The following is a 25,918-nucleotide window of genomic DNA, read 5'->3' as shown; positions in this document are numbered from 1 at the left end:
GAGTCAGGATTGAGAATTGACAGTTGGATCAGGCAATGTGGAGGTCATTGGTGACCTTCCAAGGAGCTATCTTAATGGGGTTGGTGCAAAACATAGCATGATTGCATTGGGTTCTTGAGAGAATGACAGGAGATGAAGGAGAAACAGACTCTTCTGAAGAGTCTCACTTTAAAGGGGAGCAGGGAAATGGGCGGTGGCTCTTAGGGTCGGATGTTAGACTTGCAACTGCCACAGTATCTTTCAGCCACCAGGGAAAGGCCAAGGGAACTTCAGAGGCTTTGGCCAGAGAATTTACACTGATGAGATGCTGATGTTATTCAGCAAATACTGACTACCTTAATACCACCTAACTCTCAGGCAAGTAGTTTGTTACCTGTAACCACATGTGCCCTAGAAGAAGTGGCATGAAGTATATGCTTCCATTAGGCTTTTGTTCCTGGAAGCATGGCCATGTAGTTTGGGGTATGGGCACTGGAGTGAGTTCCTGGCTTGTTGACTAACTGTGTGTTCTTGGAGAAGTTACTTAACACACATGAGCCTTGGTTTCTTCATCAAAGCAATAGGTATTATAAGTATTCTGAGTCCATAGGACTATTTAGAGGAAGAAACGAGATAATTCATAGAAAACATTTATGTAGTGGCTTTGAAATTAAAATTTTCAATAAATATAAGTAATTATTATTACTATATATAACTTTTATTTAACAGTGCTGGTTAAAGAAAACCCTTTGCACACACCCAGTTTTTGGAAGACCTAAAAAAACCAACTCTCCTTGGCTTCCTTGGTACAGTCTTGATGACCTTAAATAAACTTCTAGATCAAGGCCCAGCAGAGGAACATTTTTCTGACAGAACAATAGGGCAGCACAGCTCCAATCCCGGCTGTGTCTCCATCCCTCCCTTGGCCCGCCTCCTTTGATAGAGTTATTCAGTTGTTCATCATGCCACAGTGGCCACCAGAACCTCTGAGTTCTCTCGAACCTCCTCAGTGTATTTACTGCTGAGCAGAGGTGCCTCAGAACAATTAAATCAAATGACAGTTGTCAAAAGTGTTGGCACTTCTTTGGCCTGTGAGTGCCAGACTCCACTTCCTGTGTAGGTTGGCACCTGGAATTTATAATAACCTGCCTGGCTCCCTGCCCCCCTCTTTCTCCGATTCTCTGCAGCACAGGCCATTTATCCCCACAGCAGGCCTGACTTGCCCCAGGCTCTGGAACTAACCAGCTTCTTCATCAGAGGGGGAAAAAAAAAATCCCTGGATACACAGCCTTGTTGAGGATCTCATGGTGACCTGTCCTCCAGCCCTAGAGCGAGCTTGCCACTTCTTTCTGTCTTTCTAAAGATTTTTATTTATTTATTCATGAGAGACACATAGAGAGGCAGAGACATAGGCAAAGGGAGAAGCTCAATATGGTACTCGATCCCAGGACCCCGGGATCATGCCCTGAGCCAAAGGCAGACACTCAACCACTGAGCCACCCAGGCACTCCTGCCACTTGTTTCTTGTTCCAGTTTTTGTCTTATCATCCTCTCGAATCCGTCTGAGACCAACACCTTCTCACTTAGCCTTCCTTCTTTCTGCAGCCAAGGCCCCGGACTTACATCTTCTGCTCAGACTTCCCCCTAATCTCTAGGGCTTGCTTGATCTGAGTTAGAAAAGGTACCAAGGCACCACCTCGGTAGAGTTCAGGCATTGCTTTAGAAACTTTCTGTATTTTATTCCTTTTATTGTTCATGTCAACCATCTGAGCAAGAATAAAGCAGGACCAGTGACTTTCCCAAGAGCATACAAGTGATAAGAGAGAGAGTTGTATTTTGAAGCAGGGTAGATTTTTAGGGTATGAGATACATCCAAACAATTTGACACTCACCTCCTAAACTTTGCTTTCTTTTTCACCCTCCACTTAGGAGTTCTTCATGTGATAGGTAAATTCTGGAAATCTGATGAAGCTTAGCATTCTACCAGGTAGGTGACTGTAAGACAAAGGGATGATAATGGCTTCTCTCTGCTCTCTCTCTTAGACTTGAATGTTGTCATCTGGTAAATATGGGGTCAGAGCAGATCCATCCCTCACAGACATCAGGTGAACATCTCTTCATTCTCCAGGTAAATTTACCAAAGAGCTCTGCATGTGGCTTTGGGTACAAGCTCAACTATTAATAAAATTTTACTGAGTTTTCCCATTTGTCATTGTCCCTTATGGGTATTTCTCCCTTGGGATGAAGCCGGGATGGCTAGATCTGAATATTCTTTTTGGGTTCCAAAGACCAAAACTTACAATGGATTCCTGAACAACACGTCTGTCAGGCTTCCGATCCAGGGCTCTGAAAGTACAGAACTAAGTATAACAAGGCATTAAATACAGCAATAAAGGCCTTTCCACCACCAAACAAAGCCCCAGTTCTGATGGGATCTCCTACGTAAAATAAAATGCTAAGCATTTGCTCAAACATGCCTTTAATCCCAGGCAGAAAATTCCATTTGCAAACTTCCTCTGGATATTCTACTATGGCTTCAAATTTCTTATGTTTGACTGAATGAGACACCATCACTTCAATACTGGGAAATACAAAGGCTTTTCAAAGGAATGTACTCTACAAGAAGCGCTCTTTTTATTTTATTTTTTTTCCACTCCAAGAGTTGACTTTTAATATCTGATGTTTGAATTTGTAGTTAGCAAGTCTTTGCATCAGGCCCGTGCATTCCTGTGGCAGGAGAGAGAAGAAAGGGCTGAGGTTTATTGAAAGAACGGTAAAGCATGTCTGAGGCGTTGCTCTGGCCCCAGCTGGTTGGGTGGAAAAGGAAGAAGCAATCCGTCTGAAGGAAGTCACTCCGTGTTTCAAAGACATCTCCCTTTTGTAGAAGTGGAGATATTGCCCGTCCATGTGGAGAATTCCCTTCAGATCTGGCGCTGACCCCCCGTCAGTCTTCAGGCTGATAGGCCCCGTCTGCATTATCAGTATGACCCTGTGCCCCAGTTTAGCACTGGATTTTCTGCACCACATTCATAAAACGCTATTTCCTTGAGAGCTTTAGATAAGCTCCCTTCCAGGCAAACACTCATCTTTGCTTCTGGGATGGAGATTCTGGTCCGAGTCCAGATCCCATTCCCTTTTGTATCTGAGGACAGGAAAGTATGGTAGGAGAGTGTGGGGCCGGAAGGAAGAACATGATTGTTGCATGACCTTTGGTAGGATGCCATTCGGCTCTGTGCTATGTGTGCTATGACACCTGTGCTATGACATCTGTGCTATGACAAAGCCCCAGCACTTACGTGACCATGTAGCAGATGCTTATTTCTTGCTCATTTACCAGTTTTGCCATTTGTGCTCCTTCTTATTGTCCAGCCTTCCCTGTGGTGATTCAGGGACTCAGACTCTGCCCATCTTGGGGCATATCCTCCCCTAGGCCCTCAGAGTCCCTTTCCTTCAGTTTGCATGGGAAGATAGAGGCCGGTGAAAGTATAACCACTCCTTAGCCAACTCAGCCAGGAGGTGATGCATATTCCATCAGCCGGATCTTGCCACAGGACCTCAACCAGATGAAAAACCAACTTGATATGTGAACTTTGGCTGGTGAGCAGCTTTCATGCAATAAGCTCTAGTATTGAAGAGATAACTAAAATCTTTGGTGGGTAGCTAGCTATTTCTAAACCTCTGGAAATTTCTATTCCTTAGCTCCTGAGCTTCTAGAGACTAACATTGATTATTCAAGGTCACACAGTTGGTAAATGATGAGGTTAATACTAGAAGCAATATCTCATAGCTCGTGTTCCATATTGCTACTAACTACATCTGACAACACCATAAAAACGTTTCAAGTCAGTCTAGACGCTGTCCCCTTTCTTTTTCCTCATATCCTAATATGAGGCTTCAGAAAGACTATTTTGAGTTGACCAACATCAAACCATTTTTATAATAAATTTATTTTTTATTGGTGTTCAATTTGCCAACATACAGAATAACACCCAGTGCTCATCCCGTCAAGTGCCCCCCTCAGTGCCCGTCACCCATTCACCCCCATCCCCCACCCTCCTCCCCTTCCACCACCCCTAGTTCGTTTCCCAGAGTTAGGAGTCTTTATGTTCTGTCTCCCTTTCTGATATTTCCCACACATTTCTTCTCCCTTCCCTTATATTCCCTTTCACTATTATTTATATTCCCCAAATGAATGAGAACATATAATGTTTGTCCTTCTCCGATTGACTTACTTCACTCAGCATAATTGTTCCAGTTCCATCCATGTTGAAGCAAATGGTGGGTATTTGTCGTTTCTAATGGCTGAGTAATATTCCATTGTATACATAAACCACATCTTCTTTATCCATTCATCTTTCGATGGACACGGAGGCTCCTTCCACAGTTTGGCTATTATGGACATTGCTGCTAAAAACATCGGGGTGCAGGTGTCCCGGCGAACATCAAACCATTTTTTTAAATTAAAAAATAGATGATAAGGATAGGTTGAATAGTGTCTCCTCACAATTCATGTCGATCCAGAACCTCAGACTATGACCTTTTTTGGAAACAATATTTCTTCACATATATTTAGTTAAGGCTATTAAGGTGAAATCATCCTGGATTTAGGGTGGACCCAACATCCAGTGGCTGGTGTCCCTATGGGAGATCACAGGCACACAGGGAGGAAGACCATGTGAAGACAGAGCGGAGATCGGAAGAACATGGCTGCAAAGCAGGGAACACCAAAAGCCACCAAAAGCCACCATAATATTAATATATTATAATAATATTATATATTATATATATCTTTTATATATATATATAAAAGAAACTTCAGAGGGAGCATGGCCCTTCAGACACACCCTTTTTGTTTGTTTGTTTTTTAAAGATTTTATATATTTATTCATAAGAGATGTAGAGACACAGGCAGAGGGAGAAGCAGGTTCCCTGCAGGGAGCCCGATGCAGGACTTGATCCCAGGACCCTGGTTCATGACCTGAGCCAAAGGCAGAGGCTCAACCACTGAGCCACCCAGGCGCCCCTCTGCTGACACACCTTGATTTGGGTTTTTTGTCTCCAGAACTGGAGGACAATAAATTTTTGTTATTTAAAGCCATCAAGTTAGTGGTACTTTGTTTTGGCAACCCTAGGAAATTAAGACTGGCTCTCCTCAGGAACAAATGGGGGAATCTTCCATCTCACACATGGGGGACCTGGGAACGGGAACTCCCCAAAGCAAGAGGCTTTAGTCTGAGGCAAGAGAAGAGCAGCACATATGTTTAATCTGTGGTAAATGGTGTCCATTTCAGCAAAGCTCAGTATCAAATGAGGAATTTGCTTTAGCTGGCACCAGAAATTTGGGAGCCAGTCAGTTCTTTGGGCTCTGGATTCAACGTCTTAAGCAAACCTTCACACTGTAGCACTTGTACTACTACTGAAAGATCCCACACTTGAAGTTAAAAACTCAGCTCTATCCCCTTTCTATACTCTTTCTGTGATCCGGGGCCCGTCACTTGATGTCCTTGGAAAGCAGTGTGATCTTTGCCCCTTCCTTGTAGAGCTCGACCCTATCCAACATGCAAAGCGTCCTTTGCAGTGTTGTCAAATAGGGAGGCACTCAGATTACTCCTTTCCTCACTACTTATCTAGGCCCTGATCTTAGCTGTGGTTTTTCTCATTACTTATTTTCAGGAGCTTTTTAGATTTTAACCTCCAGGGACCCCTGGGTCACTCAGTGGTTGAGTGTCTGCCTTGGCTCAGGGCATGATCCTGGGGTCCTGGGATCGAGTCCCACATCAGGCTCCCTGCAAGGAGCCTGCTTCTCCCTCTGCCTGTGTCTCTGCCTCTCTCTTTCTGTGTCTCTCATGGAGAGAATAAATGAATAAAATCTTTTTTAAAAAAAGATTTTAACCTCCATCTCCTTAAGGACCATGTCTTTCTGGGTCACTGTTCTATCTCTCACACCTGACAATATTTGTGGGATAAATTATTGAATTTGCCTTGCCGCTGATCTAAGTTCTTTGAGAAGAGGAGCCCCATTCTCTTATTTACTTTGTATTCTCTCCAGGGCTTTCTTAGGACAGGGTGAGAAAATATACGCAGGGAGTATTGTTTTGATGGAATTATTAGGAGAGTAAGTGAGAAGGAAAGGAAAGTTCTTTGGGTTCACACACACACAAAAGAGTTTGAGATGAATGCATTTCTGTGTCTTAATTGTTGAGGACTGCTGGTCCTCGGAATCAGAGAGCTTTATTATCTTTTTAACTTGTACATATATAGATTTATGAGAGTCTGTTTCAGTGAATGTATTCAGGATCATTGACTCCAGAGAAATTGTGAAGCACAAACCATTTTCTCTTTGGAAGGACAGATTAAAAGGTCAGTGCTTTTAAAGTCAGTAAAATAATGTGTTCTCTCTCTTTTTAAAAACTTTCTGGGAAGAAGATTATCGGAACTCGAGGGGACAGAGTTGAGTGTTGCAGCAGCTGGTTCCTAGAATTTGGGTTCTGACTTCAAGATCCCTGAAGGGCTCTGTCCATCGTGTCCATGTCTGTTCTTCCCTCTGAGGCCTGGGCTCCGTCCACCTGATGTGCCCTGCTGGCTGTTGCAGAACTTGATAGCAGCATGAGGGAGAGCTGACTGGTTGGCAGCCACTGGTGGAGAGGGGTGGGGGCCCCCTCAGTGTCTAACTGGGTGGATATGGGGGTGGCAAAAATCCCCGAATTGATGCCAATCCAACCTCTGGGATTTGTTTCAACAATGCTGCTCTCCCACCTTCAAAATAATGGATATTCTAATCGTTATACAATGTATATGAACAGCAAAACAACACCCTATACACCTTAAGTATATACAATTTTTATTTGTCAATGATACCTCAGCAAAGGTAAAAAAAATAATGCATTAGCAAACATCTATGGGGGGCTTATAATGTGCCAAGTACGATGTTAAGCATTTTAAACCACCTCTTTCACTCAGTCATCATTACCCACTAAAATAGGCACCATCACTATCATCTTTCTTAATTTTACAGATGGGAATCTGGGGCTCAGAGAGGTTAAGTGACATGCCCAGTGTTGCACAGCCCAGAAGGGCAAAGGGATACCTTGAACCTAAGTGTTTCTACACTAAAAAAAGGGGCATCTCCATGCCAAGAGCTAAGCCCATTGCCCTAGAGGCCCCAATTCAAATGGTTTTACATCCCACAAAGTGGCTAAAGTTGGAAGAATAAAGCAGCACTGCCTCCAAGTGTCCTCATGACAGCGGGGTAAGGGAAGACATTTGCACAAGCAGATCTGGCCACCAACTCCACTTCTCTCCTTCCTCAGTGACTGCAAGGGCTGTCCCATTTGAAGTGGGTCATCCCGGGTCCGTAGGCTGCAGATTCATTGTCTTCTCCTTCTCTGTTTCCTATAGTGGGGCCACTTTGTCCTCACACCAGACTGCGCTGAATGGTTCAGAGTCAAAGTTGAAACTGTAGGGGACCCAGCATCATGTCTTACCCCTTTTCTTTAACAGCTTGGAGTCCAAGTCCTAGGATGCTGGCTGCTAACTGAGTCTGGAGAATGGGGTTTCTGGAGCACCTGCCCATGCTGCGAACCGAATCACTCTGGCATGGAATCCTCTGGAACTGATTTTGACCTTCTTGATTGATGTTTCTTCACCTGAGTCCCAACTCCTCTCCGGCCAAATTCACCTCCTGCAAGCTATCACTTCAATCCCTCTACCTTCTGGACCTGCCCATTCCATGACAGCTAGCCTGGTCTGAGCTAAGGAAGATCTGAGGTGAAGCTTTGGTGTGAAAATAGAGCAGCCTCGAGTCTCGTTGGCATTGGTAGCATGTAAACTGATTTTAGGGGAGAAAGGATGCCGTGCTGCCCTGGCCATCTTGGCATAGGTCCTGGACTCCCAGCCCAAATCCCACCTAATAAATAAAGGGTTATTTTGCTCTTGGTTAGCTGGGCACAGCCTATGCATATTTCCTCCATTGAGGGCTTAATGAAGTGATTATTGGCCGTGAGCTGAGAGAAGAAAGTCAGTGTGGCACACAGAGCTCAAGACAGGAGTTCTGGAAGTGGACTGTCTAGATTTAAATCCTGGCACTGTCACCAAGTTAGTGTTTGAGTCACTCAGGTTTTTTTTTCATCTGCAAAATGGGTATAAGTGTACCTTCTGCTTTCTAAAAGTTCACATCATGCCCCCTCACTTTTACAAAAGACCTATATTAGTACAGAAATGACTTTTTTTTTTTTTTTTTTTTTTTTGTAAAAGCAAAATCCCCTTCAGATTTCTTTTGGCTAGCAAAAGCAGGTAGTAATGTAAGTCCTTTGTGAAAGCCTGGTTCCTGCCCTCAGCATAGCACTTTGCCTGGGGAAAGGGTGCCTATTCTTTTTCCCCCATGCAAAATCCATTGAAAGATGGAGTTCTGATCATAAAACCTATTCTTGTGAAGTGGGTCTTAGCTGCCTTTGCAGAGGATGCCCAGATGCTAGCCATAAGCTGTGCTCCTCCCAGCCCCCGCTCCCTAGTGCTATCCCCACAGGGACTCCTGACTCTTGTTGAAACTGCCAGAAACATGACCTGGGCTTGCCTGGGGGACCCGCTTCTTGATCTGAGCCTGGCAGGTCTAGCCCTCATCTTCTGTTCTGACACATCTCTGCTCTGTGGAGAGAAGGAGACACAGACACAGCAATTGCTAGGAGGACGAAGAATGACTTTTTGCCCCCAGTAGTTTTGATGTCAGCATCACCAGGCCAGGATATTCTGACTGGGAGGACACCCAGATGTCATCTCCTTTGTCACTGGGATAACATTAAAGAGCCTTTGCCTCTGGGGAGTGCTGCTTTTTTTTTTTTTCTTCCTCAACATTTTCTAGTTGTTTTGTTTTGTTTTTTTATTTCCGTTTCACAAAAGCCTTGAAGAAGAGGAAGGGAGGAGTGGTCTTATTGTGGAAATGGAGTCCAGTGGTCAAGCTGTACTGCTCTCTTCTACACTCTGACTCTGATAATGCATACTGTTCCCTCTGCACACACCATCTCTCCTGACTTCTCCTCTTTGTGTTTTATCTCTCCATTCTACTCCACCTCTCCATGCCTCCATTCCACCCCATCCCATCCCAGAACCTCTTACTGAAGTGACAGTAGTATCTTAGAAAAACCAGAAGCTTTTATGTCAGACCTACGTTGAGACACCAGCTCTACCTGGCATGAGCTGTGTGACGTCACATTTCTCAGCTTCTGTTTCTTCGTTGTAAAATGTGGAGAGAAATACCTCATCCATTCAGGAATGGTTAGAACTGAATGATGGTACAGAAATGAAAGACTGTCCCCTATACACGTCACGATTATTGTTATCATGTGCAAAGCACTATGCTAGCCACGGGGGCAACTTCAGACCCTAGAGTCCAAAGGTGTCTGTCTGTGGAGACTTGCATTTCATAACAAAGGACACTATGCATGCCCTTATTGGCTGTATATGGCAAAGTGTGTTAAGTTTTATGAGAAGTATAAAATATAATGAAAGGAAATATTACAGCTAACCTGAAGTGTGTGTGTGAGTGCACATGTGTGTGCATGAGTGACAGAGAGCTTCACAGAGAAGGGAGCATTTGAACTAGACCAGGAAGTAGGGTGTGTCAGGCAGACAGGAAGGGGCCACAGAAACTTTAAGGTAAGCTATTGCACTTCTCTGAGCCTCTGAGTCCTCAGATATAAAATGAAAGGTAAAATGTATAGATCAAATGAAAAATAATAATTATAAAAGCACTTAGATAGAACTTAATTTTGCTTGGACCTGTTCTAAGTGAAGTATATACATTATTTCTTTACATTGTTATAACTTTCTGGAATAGGTACTATTATAAGTTTGACTAATTTTATAGTCAAGGCAACAATAGCACCAAATGGTTAAATAAATGTCCATGGCTACATAGTGTTTATGGCGAAATGGAATGAATAGGAAATGCTTACGCAAGGCCTGGGGGCTCCAGTAGGGAGGAGAGCGGGGTAGATCTAGAATCCCAGAACATGAACAATCTTACTCTGGTCACACAAATTTTTGGTTTTCCCTCACACGAGCTCTTCTTTTTTAAAAATTTTATTTAAATTTATTTAATTAATTAATTAACATATAATGTATTATTGGTTTCACAGGTAGAGGTCAGTGATTCATCAGTTTTATAGAACCCCCAGTGCTCAGTACATCATATTCCTCCTCAATGCCCATCACCCAGTCACCCCATCTCCCCTCCCCTCCAGTGACCCTCAGTTTGTTTCCCATGATTAAGAGTCTCTTACAGTTTGTCTCCCTCTCTGATTTCATCTTGTTTTATTTTTTCCTTTCTTCCCTTCTGATCCTCTGTTTTGTTTCTTAAATTCCCCATATAAGTGAGATCATATGAGAATTCTTTCTCTGACTTATTTCACTTGGCATAATATCCTCTATTCCGACCACATTGTTGCAAATGGTGAGATTTCGGCTTTTTGATGGCTGAGTAGTATTCCATTGTGTGGAATACTTCTTTATCCACTCATCTGTCAATGGACATCTGGGCCCTTTCCAAGTTTGGCCATTTGTTGACACTGCTGCTATAAACACTGAGGTGCTAATGCCCCTTCAGATCACTGTATTTGTATCTTTGGGTTAAAACCCAGTAGTGCAATTGCTGGGCCATAGGGTAGCTCAATGTCCAACTTTTTGAAGAACCTTCATATTGTTCTCCAGAGTGGCTGCAACTGCTTGCATTCCCACCAACAGTGTAAGAGGATTCCCCTTTCTCCACATCCTCACCAACATCTGTTGTTTCCTGACTGGTTCACTTTAGCCATTCTGACAGGTGGAAGGTGGTATCTCATTGTGGTTTTGATTTGTATTTCCCTAATGCTGAGTGATGTTGATCATTTTTTCATATGTCTGTTGGCCATCTGTAGGGTTTCTTTGCAGAAGTGTCTGTTCATGTCTTCTGTGCATTTCTTGATTGGATTATTGGTTTTTGGGTGTTGAATTTGATAAGTTCTTTATAGATTTTGGATACTAGCCCATTATCTGATATGTCATTTGCAAATATCTTCTCCCATTCTGTCAGTTTTCTTTTGGTTTTGTTGACTGTTTCCTCTGCTGTGCAAAAGCTTTTTATCTTGTTGAAGTTCCAATAGTTCATTTTTTGCCTTGTTTTCATTGCCTTTGGAGATGTCTCTAGCAAGAAGTTGCTATGGTTGAAGTCAAAGAGGTTGTTTACTGTGTTGTCCTCTAGGATTTTGATGGATTTCTGTCTCATATTTAGGTCTTTCATTAATTTTGAGTCTATTTTTGTGTATGGTGTGATAAAAAGGTTCAATTTCATTCTTCTGCATGTGGCTGTCCAATTTTCCCAACACCATTTGTTGAAGAGACTGTCTTTTTTTCATTGAATATTCTTTCCTGCTTTGTCAAAGTTTAGTTGACCTTAGAATTGAGGATCCATTTCTGAGTTCTCTATTCTGTTCTGTTGATCTATGTGTCTGTTTTTTTGTGCCAGTACCATACTGTCTTGATGTTCACAGCTTTGTAATACAGTTTGAAGTCAAGAATTGTGATGACACCAGTTTTAGTTTTCTTTTTCAACATTCCTTTGGCATTCAAGGTCTTTTCTGGTACCATACAAATTTTAGGATTATTTGTTCCAACTCTGTGAAATACGTTGCTGGTATTTGGATAGAGATTGCATTGAACGGAGAGATTGTTCTGTGTAGCCTAGACATTTAAACAATTAAACAATATTTGTTCTTCCAATCCACGAGCATGGAACTTATTTTCCATTTCTTTGTATCTTCTTCATTTTCTTTCCTGAGTGTTCGCCCACATGAGTTCTGATGCCCTATTCCATAGACTAGTGTGGTATATCAGCACAAGGAATAGCTAATGAAACATTTTTGCTAAACTCTGTAAATGTGCAAGGTCTCTCTTAATGCTGATTTGTAATTAGAGGACTTCCAAGAAAGAAGATTCGTCACTACTTCTTAAACAAATGTGCTCTGTGAGCAGTTCTGCAGCCACGTGGGAAAGGAAGAACAGGAATCAATAGCCCCAAACTCATTCCAATCATAGCTATCCCGAGGTGCGAAAGCTATCCCAGTAGCTTTACCCAGTGGGAGAAGAAATGAAAGTGAATCCCGTAGATTTCTGCTTTGGGTTCAAATACTCACTTGGGCTGTTCCCCTTCCTTCTGTTCCTAACCTGAATGAGGTTAGGAGTTGACCTGATTGGGTAGACTATGATAGATAATTTCAGCAGGAAGTACTTGAAACAGGGCAGTTGAGTATTTCAAAATCATCGGGAGCATTGGAGCAGCAGCGGACAGTCTGGGGCTCTGCAGAAAAACCTGGTGGAACCAACCTGCCCACAGAGCTGCTTCCTCTGCCCGCATCAAGAATTTGGGAAATCGATAAGTACTGGTGTTGGAACTATTGACTCCAGTAACAAAATGACTGAGTTACTGTCCAGGGCTCAGCGAACTGGTTGCAGCTGCTGCTTCTGAGCCTGCTCAGAGGGCCTCTCCCGGTGCTGGTCTTGCGTGCCTTTCAGGTTCTGAAACTCTGCCCTCTGATTTTGACTGTATTGCTCCCTCATGAATGAGCTCATGGAAGTTACTCTACCTCTCCACCCCTCAGTCTCCCCATCTGCAAAGTGTGCCTAAGAATACAACTTGTCAGGTTCCTGTAAGACTTCAGGAAGGAAAGTCACGGAAAGAGCCCAGCAGAGTGCTGACCTCTGCTGTTATTTCTTCCTTCGCCTGACAACACGGTGTGGTTTCAGTATTGTTGAGCTGTGCTCCCAAATCCTGAAATACTCTCTTCTGCCTGTCAGAGGCTTACCATTTCCACATGATGCTCATAGATCGTTAGAGCCAGAAGGGAATTAGTTAGGATTTCATCATTTTTAACACCCAAGCAGCCCTGTAGCTATTTCCCCCTGGGATCTAATGTTTTAGAAGACTATGTCTAAAACAGTGCATCTGTTAAGCAATAATTAATTTGTACTCATGCTTTTTAAAAACCAAAGGCATTCCACAAAAAGACCTTCTGACAGGCATGAATTAATCAGTTTTCCTACATTGAATGAATATAGTTTGAGTCTTAAAAAAAAGAAAAGAAAACTTGACATTTCAGTTTGCTTGAGTGGCCTCACTTTGGGTTCATGTACAATTTGTATTTGGCTTTTGTAACTGAATGTGCACACACACATTCTTCCTGTGAGAACCACGTCATCTAGGGGCTATGCACACCAATTGGCTTGGGGCCCCTTGAGCCACGCCTACTGAGGTGTATGAACAGAGAGTGGGGAGGGGGAAGCACCTCAATCGGAAGTTGAAGTGTAGTTACTCAAGGAAGGTAGAAAGAATGCTGGGAGGCCATAATCCAACAAAGGCCCTCTGTTCTAGAACTTTCCATTAAATCTTCACAATAAGCCTGTGAGGTTGGCCCTATGTTATTGCTATTTTAAGATGAGAAGACTGAGGCCTTATGGGGCTCTACATTTGCACAGCAAGGGTTTGAAGAGGTCCACATTTGGTAGCTACACTTGTGGTGAGCACAGCATAACCTATGGAGATGTTAGGTTGCTATTATACACCTGAATCTAATGTTACATTGCATGTCAACTATACTAAAATAAAAAAGAGGAAAGGAGGTTCATATTTGTACAGGAGTCCAAATTAGTTGCAGAGGTGGGTCTCCTGGCCCTGTGGCTGGTGTTCTTTCCACAGGTTAATATTCTCATGGCTGATGCCCTGGCCAACAGTTTGGTCTCCTTCGGCTCTTTCCTTCCTTCCTGGAACTCTTTCTCCCCCTCTACCCCTTTCATCTCTAGGCTCAGCTTTTCTTACCAGAGAGACTCTAGAGTCCAAATTGCTTCACGACAGAGACACAGCCCAAGTAGAGACCTTTGGAATTTACCATAGCCACAAGCTCAACAGCTTCCCACTGTGGATTGAGTAATTAGAACTAAAGTATTCTTGTGAAAACACAACATCCCAGAACCAGCACTGTGGCATCTTAGATCCCTCTGTCCCCATTGTCTCTCTCTCTTTCTCCTCTTGGCTGAGACTGGTGTGGCCCCAAGAAATTCCCTCTATATTCTGGACTCTAGGCATCGGTCACAGTCACCCCAACTTTAGACCTAATCTGTGTGAGTTGAGGAGATTGGATTTCTGAGCTCCTGTTTCTCTAGATGGAGAGGCAGAAGGGAAGCTGGCTGCTCATGGCAGTGAGACAGAAGGAAACACAGATGCAGGTGGAAGGGCTATTGAGCTCCACAGGACCTTACATTTGGTAGAGGTGTCCTGCAATTCCACAGGCCTGAATAAAGACAAAAGTGAAAGACAGAAAGAAAGGAAGTGAGGAGGGAGGGAGGAAGAAATGGCTTCTATTGTTTCCTTCTGATTATGGCAGTACTATAAATCAGTTTCAGAAAATTGAGAAAATAGAGAAAAGTATATAGAAAGAAATAAAAATCATCCCCAATACCAATATGCTGGGGCAATTTGTATTCATGTTTGGAGTATTTTCTTCTAGTTAGATTTTTATCTTCCTCTGTCTGTCTCTCTCTCTCACACACACATACACACACATGCACGCACACACAGAAGATAATTTGATTCTTCCCTAAGCTCATTAGGAAGTACTAAGTGGTATATTATTTTGCTTCTGCCACCAGCAAATGAAGGGTTGAATTTCACTTGCCCCGACATGGAATGACTGAAGATTTTTCCCCCAAGGGTGGTCTTTAGGGCTGGAATTCCTGCAAAGGAGAGAGGTGCAATTAGAGGGAGGCTGGGGAGATGCTGCCTAGAGGGAAGAAAGAAGAGTGCTCCCTGAAACATTTTCTGTACTGATTCTATCACTTTGAACTATTGGATGACCCTTCGGAGAAGAACCAATATCTACCCATTGCCCTAGAAGCCAGATTCCATTTGGATTAGAAAAACAATGTATTATGAAATATTTTTTAAACCTGAAATTTGTGGAGTAAATTCATGCTTACTACCCTGATATTCTCATTGTGTTACAATCATTCTGAGTGTACAGGGTTGCTGTGTGCTGGCTTCCTCTGACCTGTGACAGTGCACCCTTCCTCATGCTGTTGCTGGGCTCTCCCAGTCCTTCCCCAGGAGCCTTATCTCAGAAGGTTGCTGGGCAAGTTGGGACACACAACTGTGGCCTTAGGAAATAAGGGCCCCCTGGGAAGCCTTTTGGCTCCTTTAAATCTCGTGGGAACTCCTGGGGCTGACAGAGGATTTGCTGCTAGAGTGAAGGCCCAAGACTGATGATGGCTATTGCTGCTTCTGTGAAGCACTGGAATCTTATGTGTACTTGGCTGCTGTTAAAAAGAGACAACAGACTCAAAATGGAGTCACTAGTGCTAAGCCTGTGTCACCAAACCAAGACTTCATACCTAACTCAATTATAGTTTCTAGCTCTCCCAGGAGTGGGATCTTAAACCAGTCAATCTGGAATCACCTGGTCAGTACTAGTGAAGTCCTCTGCCTGACAGATGCCTGGATCCCTTAAGAGAAGATAGCCTTGCCTGAAACAATCCACTCTTTGCTAGTAATTAGTGTGTCCCATCCCTTTCTGCTTGTGAAACTCTTTCCTTTTGTGCAGCTCTTTGGAATTTTTTTTTTAATTTACTGTATGGGGGTGCTCCCTAATTCATAAATCATTCAATAAAGACAACAAAGGTCTTTAAAACTGAGTTGGATTTTGTTTTGTTTGTTTTTAGCACTCTGCAATTTTTTTAAAAAAATTATTTATTTATTCATGAGAGACACGCAGGGAGAGGCAGAGACACAAGAAGAAGGAAAAGCAGGCTCCCTGCAAGGAGTCTGATGCAGAACTCAATCCCAGGACCCCGGGATCACACTCTGAGCCAAAGGCAGATGCTCAACTGCTAAGCCACCCAGGCATCCCATAACACTCTGCAATTACTAGTAGGGCAACCTTGTAAAGTTTACTTACCTGCTCTGTGCCTCAGTTTCCACTTCTGTACAATTGGGGCAATAGGAAGGCCAACTTCAAAAAATGAGTGTAAGGATGAGATGAGAAAAGGCTACTAGTGCATGAAACATAGCACATGCTCAAAAAATAAAGGCTGCTAGACCATAATTCTCTTTTTTTTCTGCCCCAGGAAATGAAGTGAGTATAAACCGTCACATGCCTATGATATGTTAATGGGAGTAATCAGGGAGGTTAGTCATTTCTGGTGCCCTGTTGTAATTCTGGTGCTTTCTCTCCCACTACAAAAGCAGCCTCATCCCAGGCTATTCGATGGCTCACCCTCCAACCCTCCAACCTTCACTCATCCTGGAGATCATAACTGTTACTTCCTAAGGATTGCCTTTCCTGAACTTCCCACCCCCGTCAGACCCTTGTAATAAGCTCTCATACCTCCTTCATGCTCTCTGAATTCCTTCCCAACATGAAACAGCTACTAAGCAAAGGTGAGTGATTACTTGATAAATGTATCACTAGATATAGAACTGATATAATAGAGACCACTGCTGTTTTCCTCACCATTTGTACCCATTGCTGGGCACATGGTAGATGCTGGAGAGAGTTAAATACATGGTGTTGGATTGTAAATGAGAGGAATATTCCTATAAGGAAAGACTTGCATCTTCTCTCTATTGGAAAAGGGAATCCCTTGGAGACTGGTCCTTTAATTATTAGGAACCAACTAATTTTGCAACCTGCCTCAATATTCTTATATTTAAGAATCTATGCTTCATACCACAGTTTCTCCCTGTTCTCCCATTTAAATAATAAATACTGGACAGAGACCCAGATCCAGAAGCAGAAACTAAGTCATCTTCCTTGGGCAAGAGAGACAGGTAACGGGAGAAGCTGAGGCGCTGTCAGGGCATAAGTAATGGATGGTCCATTTAATGAGGGTTTCTACAGGCTCCCTGCTTCACATTCCAGCTCCAGGACCCCAAGCAGGGGCTTTCTCATTACTCTTGATACAGATGTTCTTGCCCTTCTGTTAACTGGAAGTTGAAGGTAATTACTAGCAGAAGCGCAGCTCCGCCAGGCACATTAGGCTGGTGGAGACTTCACTGGACCACAAATCGTGCCTCTAATTAGGCAGTTGCTGATACAGGGAGCTCAGAATCTAGTTTACAGGCTTGCTAAGGCCTGGAACAGCTTCCAACTGTGAGTGGACTGAAAAGGTGTGGGAAGGGAGGGAAAGGATGGGGATACAGACAGGTTGAGCAGGGAGTTTAGGGGATGGAAAAGGATGAGAGAGAGAGAAAGAAAAAGGAAAGAAGATAAAGGAAGGAAGGAGCATTCCATCTTCACTCTCAATGACTAGAGAGAGCACCAGACGTCATTTTAGAAGGCTTGAGCATCAATCCTTGGTGTAATAACTTTGAAAAACTCTATCTACTAAAGCTATTCAAACATCTAATCTATGATCCAGGTGATCCACAGCAAGGTTTCTAAAAGAAATGAAAACCTGTGCCCATCCAAAGACACATACAAGACCATTCAGAGCATATCTATTCAGACTAGACCCAGTGGCACAGCCCTGATGTCCATCAGCAGCAGAATGAAGAGACACTTGGGGGTGTTTCCTGCAATGGGGTACCACACAGAAAGTTTAAACAGAAGAAAGGCAACTACTGATAAATGCAACCCCCGTGGGATTTGTTGAGCAAAAAAGGCAGGTACAAAAAAGATACATTGTGTAAATTTTTGTTGTTATCAAGTTCAAGAACGAGCAAAACTAATCTTTGAAGATAGAAGAATAAGGGTTGCTTCTTCTAAGGGGAACGTGAACTAGGGAGAAGCACACAGAAACCCCCAGGGGTTCTATAGTTTGATCTGGGTGGGGTTACATGGCTATAAAAACTATGAAAAATAAGACTGCAGTACGCCAAACATTGGCATACTTTGTGTAAATTGTAGCTCAATGAAAACATTTCTAAAAGGAGAACACATATTTACCAAAGCAATAGGTGAAAAATGCTATCTTGTAGTTCAAGCTTTCATCTCTTTGACGAAGTAAGGAAGAAAATCTTTCACACGTTTATCTATCTTAAGCATTTATTTGGTGAATTGCCTGGGTGTCTTCCAGACCTGGGTGCCAACAGAAATCTGTGTTCTTGTCTCACTAACTTGAACAGCCTTGTTAAACAGCAGTGCCTTGGAATCCTTGTCTAGTTGTTTGTGGCACATCCTCCCCCCATTCCGCCCCCCTGCCCGGTTCATCATCTGTCATCAGCTTACTCATGATGATTTCTTTAAGGATGGTTTTTATGTAGAGAGGGTTTAAAGTTTTAAGAAATCAAATCTATCAATCTTTTCTCTTGGCTCTTTCTTTCATTTGCCTGGTGTGGTTTTCTTCCCAAGCATCTTGCTTTTGAGAAACTAATGAAGCCAAAGTAGCTAAGAGCAGCAGAATGAGTGAGGGGACACCAGCAAAACTGGGACAGCAGAGGAGTGAGGGGATCAGATGACCCAGGTTTTTAGAGTGTGGAATGTATACTAAGTGCAACTGGTTAATCAGGAAAAAGCAGTGACACAAATTAGCTTGTGTGTGATGAAGGTCACTTTGGCAGCCGGGTGGAGAATGGATTGGAGGAATGTAAAAGCAGAAGGACTGTGGAGACAACAGTAGTGTTCCAGGGGAGACAGAAAGATGGGGATGCATCAGAGACAAGCATTAGGACTCCATTCCATGGGCGTGATGATGGGCTGGATCTGGCGGGTGGGGAGGGAGGCAGGGCTTGATCAGTGTAGGATGCATTTTTAGTGGTTCAGTTGAGGCTGCCATTTTTATTCCCCTCACCCAGTAGTGAATCTCTCCATTACAATGTCCTGGGCAACCTCTCACTTCCTTGTTGATTTGTGGGCTTTCCTTGCTCTGTGAGGAACTCATTCTATTTCTCAATCTCCTCTTACAGCATTTCTTCTTTGGCTTTTATCACATAATTCTGGTGTTTGTAGGGTTTTATTTGTATATTTTTTTTAATTGGAGTTCGATTTGCAACATATAGTATAACACCCAGTGCTCATCCTGTCAAGTGCCCCCCTCAGTGCCCATCACCCAGTCACTCCATCCCCCTGCCCACCTCCCCTTGTTTGTTTCCCAGAGTTAGGAGTCTCCCGTGTTTTGTCACCCTCTCTGATTTTTCCCACTCATTTTCATTTATTTTTTTGTAGGAAAGCTCTTTCTTTCTTTCTTTCTTTCTTTCTTTCTTTCTTTCTTTTTTAAAGATTTTCATTTATTTATTTGAGGGAGACAGCAAGCAAGAGAGCATGAGGGGGGAGGGACAGAGGGAGAGGGAGAAGCAGGCTCCCTGCTGAGTCATGGGCTTGATCCCAGAACCCACAGATCATGACCTGAGCTGAAGGCAGACACTTAAGCCACTGAGCCACCCAGGGGCTTCAGGAAAATTCTTTCTTAATCACTCTTTTTACAAAGTCCTCAGCTGTTTTCTCATGAATTTATTTTGTTTGTATTATTATCGCTTCCCCCCAAGGTAAACTTAAGAATCCAATAATTAATTTCCAAACAAATTCCATTAGGAATGTAACTGGGATTTTATTAAGCCCATAAATTAATTTCAGAAGAATTAATATATTAATTTCTCATACATAAATATTTTTAGCTTATATATTAAAAATGTTTATTGTTATTTTTCAGCAAATTTGGGGGCATACCCTGTAGATCTTACCTATTCTTCAAAAATGTTTTTTTCCCCTCAGAATTTTATATTTTGGATACCACTGTAAATTATTTTCTGGTTGTGTTTTCATGGATTATTATTGATATATATGAAATATACAGATTTTTAAAATATCCTTGGGGCACATCGATAGCTCAGTAGCTTAAGTGGCGGACTCTTGACTTCAGCTCAGGTCATAATCTCAGGGTCGTGGGATTGAGCTCCAGGCTCAGCACAGAGTCTGCTTAGGATTCTCTCTCCTTCTCCCCCTGCTCCTCTCTCTCTCAAACAAATAAATAAATACTTAAAAAAAATCCTCCATGAAGTTAGTTTATAAAACTAACTTAAAATATATGTTTTAAAAATAGATTCTCTGGGGTGCTAGGGTGGCTCAATTGATTGAACACTGGACTCTTGATTTCAGCTCAGGTCATGATCTCAGGGGTGTGGGATGGAGACCTGCATTGGGCTCTATGCTGGGCAATCAGTCTGCTTAAGATTCTCTTTCTCCCTCTTCCTCTGCCCCTTGCCCCTCTCTCCTCTTAAAAACATTCTCTGGAGTTTTATAAAAATACAACAGCATTATTGTACAAAGTGATAATTTTCTCATCCTTTCAATGATCATATCTCTTCATATCTCATGCTAATTGCATTGCTGAGAGTTTTTGGAAAATGCTAAATGGTAATAATGATGAATATCTTGTTTGCTTGCTTTTGATACTGGTTTTAGTAAGAATTCTCTTTAGTTTTTTACTTTAAAAGATAATGTTAATAATTAGCTTAAGATATAAAGTCTTAACCATGTTAAAAACCTCCTATTTTTAATTTTCCCCAAAAAACATATTTTGGAATTATAAAGTGTACTTTGAATGCTATTGACTGCTTTTTTTCTTCTTCCATTAAAATGATTGTTCCTATTTTCTCCTTAAATATATTAATATGGGATGTTGCATTAATAGATCTTATAATGATGATCTTTGCATTTCTTGGCTAAATCCTATTGATCATTGTAAATAATTCTCTTAATTCTGCTGCTGGTTTGGTCTAATATTATATTATTTAGTGTTTTACATAACTTTCCAATTTTACTACAATTCCTCCCCCCCCCCCCCCACTTCTCACATTTTGGAATCGGGGTTATGGTGGCTTTACAAAATGAAAAATGTATTCATATTTTTCTAAGCCTGGAACAATTTTAATAGCATACGGATTTTAGTCCCTTGAAATTTTGAAAGTATTAAATCTCAGAATTGTCTGGTGCAGGAGTTTTTGCAAAGTAATTCTTTGATAAATTTTTTAGTCTCTCACAGTAATTTGTCTGTTCAGGTTTTCTTCCTTATCATGAGTGAATTTTTTAAAGTGTATATTTCCCCAGAATCTTCCCCATTTCAGTGAAATTCTGAAGTTTAAATTGTTTATAGTCTTTTACTATTTTATTCTTTCCTCCTTATCAGTAGCAAGATTTCTTTTCACATGTAATTATTTTTCCTGATTTAATATGCTAGAGGTGTCCACATCACCAGTCTTTGAAAGAATTGTTTTTTTACGTTTAAAAAAATCATAAAATATATTCTACATACAAAAAACTGCATTTATATGTATACATGTTTAAATGCTAAAACTAAACATTTTGTCCTGATCTTGAGGTGAGAGGACAATACTAGTCACCCGGAGACCTCCTCTCCAAACTGCCCCTCCCTCCCTTGCTAAGAAATAACCACATCCTTGAACTGTCTATGAGCCCATGGCATATTTGTAATATAGGTACTTTTCTCTAAACAAGATTTAATTTAGTTTTGCCACTTTTGATCTTTTTGTGAATCTACGAAGCTATATGATTTTTGTTGTTGTTGTTCCGTTTCAGGTTTTTTTTTTTCTTTTTCCATTTCAGGTTTTTGAGATTCACTATGGTTTATACAGGTAGTGAAGTCGATCCTTTCTACTGCAGTATGGTGCTCACATGAATGGATTATAATGCGGATTATACATTCTGCTTTGGAGGGACATCTAGATAAAGTGTTTGCTATCACAACTAATACAGACATGAATATACTTGTACACATTTTCTAGTACCCGTGCATATTTTCTCAGATACATAAGAAGGAGAGAAACTTCCAGATCATAGAATATTTGGAGTTTAACCTTACTAGGGTCTTTTCTGATGGGGTTGAGTCAGTTTATGCAGACACTAGAAATGTGTTGGAATACCCCGTGCCCTCACCACACTTAGCATTTACCCAGCTTTTTAATTTTTGCCAAATTGGTGGCCATGAAAGAGTATTGTAGTCAGTGTGAAATTCAGTAGCATTTTAGAGATACACTTATGTTATTGGGAACAGGTAATTTATGCACATGGTTCAAAGGCAAAGTCTTGCTTTTACCTTTGCTCTCACTATATATAGTTTCTACCATCCCCAAAGTTAACCATGTTTTGTTAGTTTCCATAACTTCCAGACCTTCTTTATGCAAATGCACAGATATGATTGAATATTTTTTCTTCTTTTTATACACAAAGTGTAGCATATTATATACACTCTTCCCTGCTTTTTTCATTTAACAGTATGACTTGGAGATCTTTGCAAATCAGTGTGCAGATAGCTTCGTGCTTCTCTTATTTCTTTTCTTTTATCTTCTGAGCGGGATAGCTTATTCCATTGTATGGATTCACCATATTCTACTTAACCAGTCCGCCGTTGAGGGGTATTTCACTGTTTTCAGCCTTTAGCGATTGTAAGCAATGTTCCAGTAACATCTGTAGAGGTTACTTCCCTGAGTTGGGACTGCTGGATCAAACAGTCTAGGCATTTGAAATTTTTCCCCACAAACTTGATCATCAACATGTGTACTTCGTTTAACAAAATCTATTGATATTTCTGTGGAGATTATGTTCAAGTTCTAAACTACAGAAGAATTAAAATCTTCGATGTTGAATTAGAATATGCAAAAACACAGTAATTCGGTTTATTTCTACAAGTCCTTTTTTTTAAAGATACATTCTGAATGACTTTTGTTATTCTATTTTCTAGGTAACTCATCTTTTGTATTGTGATTGTATATGGGGTCTGCTCTTGATTGCTGATGCATGTTGAAAGATACAAAGAGTTTGTTGTATGAGTATCTGACAGCTACGTTAATTTTCCATTAAGTGTTAACTCTAAGAAGCAGATGCCAAGACAGGAGTCAGGCATGCCGGACCTTGATTAGTGGAAACGCTCTGAGAGTGAGGGAGGCTGCAAGATGCAGGTATGACACCCAGCAGAGCAGGGAGGGTGGAGGAGGGGAGCACATCAGCCTCCAGTGCAATTCTGGGAAAGCTCAGCAAGACCACTGGGGAGTCCTGAAGCCAATGATGCCTATCAAGGGGTTCCTATGTCTTCCTCAACCCTTAGTGGGAGCAGCCTATAAACAGCATGGTGTGTATAGGCAGTAGTGATGCATTTTAAGCAGTGGGGCTTGCTGGTCAGTTATGCACCTTGAAATCTGAGAACCCGTCCTTTGGCCACCACAGTCCACCCTTGGCAGTGCACTTCTCCACATAGAGTTGGGAGCAGCTCCTCCATGGTTCCCGTGGGTCTTTCTTCCTGTGGAAAATACAGCCAAATGAAATGAGTGGAGCCCTTGTTGCTATAGCCCTTGTCGCTGTAGTGATCTTAGGGCTGCAACTGCACTCACCTGCTCCCCCCTCCATCCACTCTGAATTCCCTTCACTCTCTTTGGCAAGTCTTGATGGCTTCTCTGGTATTATGGCCCAAAACCTCATTGATGAGAATATGGGCTCTTGGTAATCATATCCTTCTTGGTCAGTTATAGTGAGGCAAGGGAAAGGCAGGAAGTGCCTGAATTTCATGTTCTTCCTCCCTTAACTCCTTGTGTGAAAGTCCTACCTCCTCATGCTGATGGAGATCCATGACTCCTGCCAAGGACTGCTCCCTTCATCTCCGGTCCCTGGTCACAGGAGTCCTAAGTATGGTGATAGCCATGCCTTGTAGCTCAGGAGAACCCCTGCTACTTTCCTGGTAAGTTTCTTGCTTGGGAGATCAGGCCCTCTAACCCTGTAGAGCCCATAATTGAGAGAATGGGAAGCACAAAATACCCCTGTGGGTCATTGAGTGAGACGGTCAGTACAGCCACTCCTCCTTCCACCCTTTCTTCCATTCTGGGCCTATTCTTCCATTTTGGAATCTAGTACCATGCAGATATTTCTGAGTTAAGATATGCACTGTGCATCCTGAAGAATGGCACCCCCTTCCTTTCACAGTATCAACCCCGGTACGGCACTCCACCTGAGCTTTAGAAAGCCACTGCAGTGTTCTTTGAGATAGCCTGTCTCTGGCTGGTTCAGTATATGAGCTGACCACTGGAACCCATGATCATGGGTACCCCCTGCACCTCCTTCACCTTGATGTGGGCACCCTGGCCAGATGCTATTCTGTGCAGAATTCTGTTCCTATGGATTGGCCATTCCAGAAGTCTCCCTCTCCCAAGAGTGATCTTCCCATCCCTGCCACACTTAGCCATTTTCTAGAAAACCTAGCCTCAAAACAAATAAGGAGATGAATTCCAGAGCCCAGCAGCTGTGTCCATAGTTACATTATCAGAGTCACTGGTAGAGTCACAGATCTGAGAGGCATCTATATACCCATGATCAATACTAAGCTACCTTCCTGCAGTTTCTTTGTATTTGTAGTTCCTTATTTGATTTTTTTCCTGGATTACCATAATATAATCTAAAACGGATGGTTTCACTTCTCCATTTTCATTGCTTTTTGTTCCATTGTGGCATGCTATATGTCCAGTGCAGTGTTAAGTAACAGTGAAGATTATGAGCAGACTGGTCTTAGTTTCAACTTTTGCCAGTCAAAACACCCTAGGTTTACCCTTTCTAATTCTTAACTCCCAGTCTACTCCTACGGTAAGAATGTAAAGTGGAAATTGCGGCCACTGCCTGGTCCTTCATAATCTAGGTTGGATACCAGTCATTTAAAGTTAGAAATTCCTGGGTTGCTTAGTGGTTGAGTGTCTGCCCTCAGCTCAGGGCATGATCTCAGGGTCCTGGGATCAAGTCCTGCATCAGGCTCCTCGCAGGGAGCCTGCTTCTCCCTCTGCCTGTGTCACTGCCTCTCTCTGTGTATCTCTTATGAATAAATACAATCTTAAAAAATAATAAAAAAATAAAGTTAGAAACTCCAACAGGATTCAGAGGCATACACAGAACAAAGTGGTCCCACAGTTGAAACCCAGCAAATATCATTCCTCTCCCCCAGGCCTCAAAATCTGATAAAGTCTATGCTGTTTTCTTCATCATGGACTGTTTGCCACAGACACAAGTGCATGGTGGGAAAGCCTGCATCCTGGATCCTCCATAGTGCTGTAAGTCTGTGTATTCCAGAAGCTTTCCTCATTGCTGTAGACCAGTGATTCTCAGACTTTGTTGTGCATCAGAATTCACTGTAGGGCTTGTTGAAACCAAGATTGCTGGCCCTCCTTACTGCCAGAGATTCTGATTGGGTAGCTCCAGGGTAGAGCCCAAGAATTTGCATTTCTAGCAGGCTTCCAGGCCAGGCTGGTTCTGCTGGGCTGGTAACCTCATATTGAGGATGAGTATGATAGACCCACCTGCTGAAAAGAGGGGGTCAGTGCCTCTGTTTACCAGGCCATCTGCGTAGCAGACATTATCCTTAACGAGGTCTGTGTGGCCCCCTTGCTTTTACTTATGGCCCAATGTAAGGAACTTAGCTTAGAATGGTGGTCACAAATGGGTGCCTCTCAGATCTGTGATAGTATCAATGACTCTTACAATATACCTCTAGACCCAGCTCCTGGGCTCCGGATTCATCTCCTTATTTGTGCTGCTTTTATAGAAGGAGCCACTTGCCTATGGATAAAGTTGCCGTAGCTGAATTTGCCAGCCAACATCAAATACCATGTGCTCTCAGACTTAAGGGCCCAAGCCTTAGCTGTGAGAATCTGGCCCTATGCAAACCTCTGTAAACTGCCAGGTCAGAATGCCCTGCTCATGCAGTAAGGCTCAGTGCCCAATGTCACATGTTCTGCTTGCACCAAAAAAGCCTCTCAGGAGTGTCTTTATAATTTAGCCTGGTGACTCTATCTTTTATTGTGAGGGGTTAATCAAGTTTTGTAGGTGGTGATTACAATATTTGGATTTTCTTCTCTTTTTAAAAATATTTAATTAATTTATTTGAGAGAGAGAGCACACACACATGAGTGAGGGTGAAGGGCAGAGAGAGAAGC

The 25,918-nt window shown here is 42.3% G+C and overlaps 1 long non-coding RNA gene across 1 annotated transcript; it reads left to right on the top strand.

Annotated features, from left to right (window-relative positions):
• Positions 1-227: 227 nt before the first annotated feature.
• Positions 228-15,670, top strand: LOC140642931 (uncharacterized). The gene is made up of 4 exons (XR_012039296.1): positions 228-357; positions 2,023-2,107; positions 7,480-13,523; positions 14,653-15,670. It is a non-coding gene; the product is annotated as an uncharacterized lncRNA (long non-coding RNA).
• Positions 15,671-25,918: the final 10,248 nt, after the last annotated feature.

Source organism: Canis lupus, chromosome 11, assembly GCF_048164855.1.
Source record: "Canis lupus baileyi chromosome 11, mCanLup2.hap1, whole genome shotgun sequence".
NCBI lineage: Eukaryota > Metazoa > Chordata > Mammalia > Carnivora > Canidae > Canis > Canis lupus.
The sequence above is the reverse complement of the archived record's forward strand: the minus strand, read 5'-3'. Positions and strand labels throughout refer to the sequence as shown.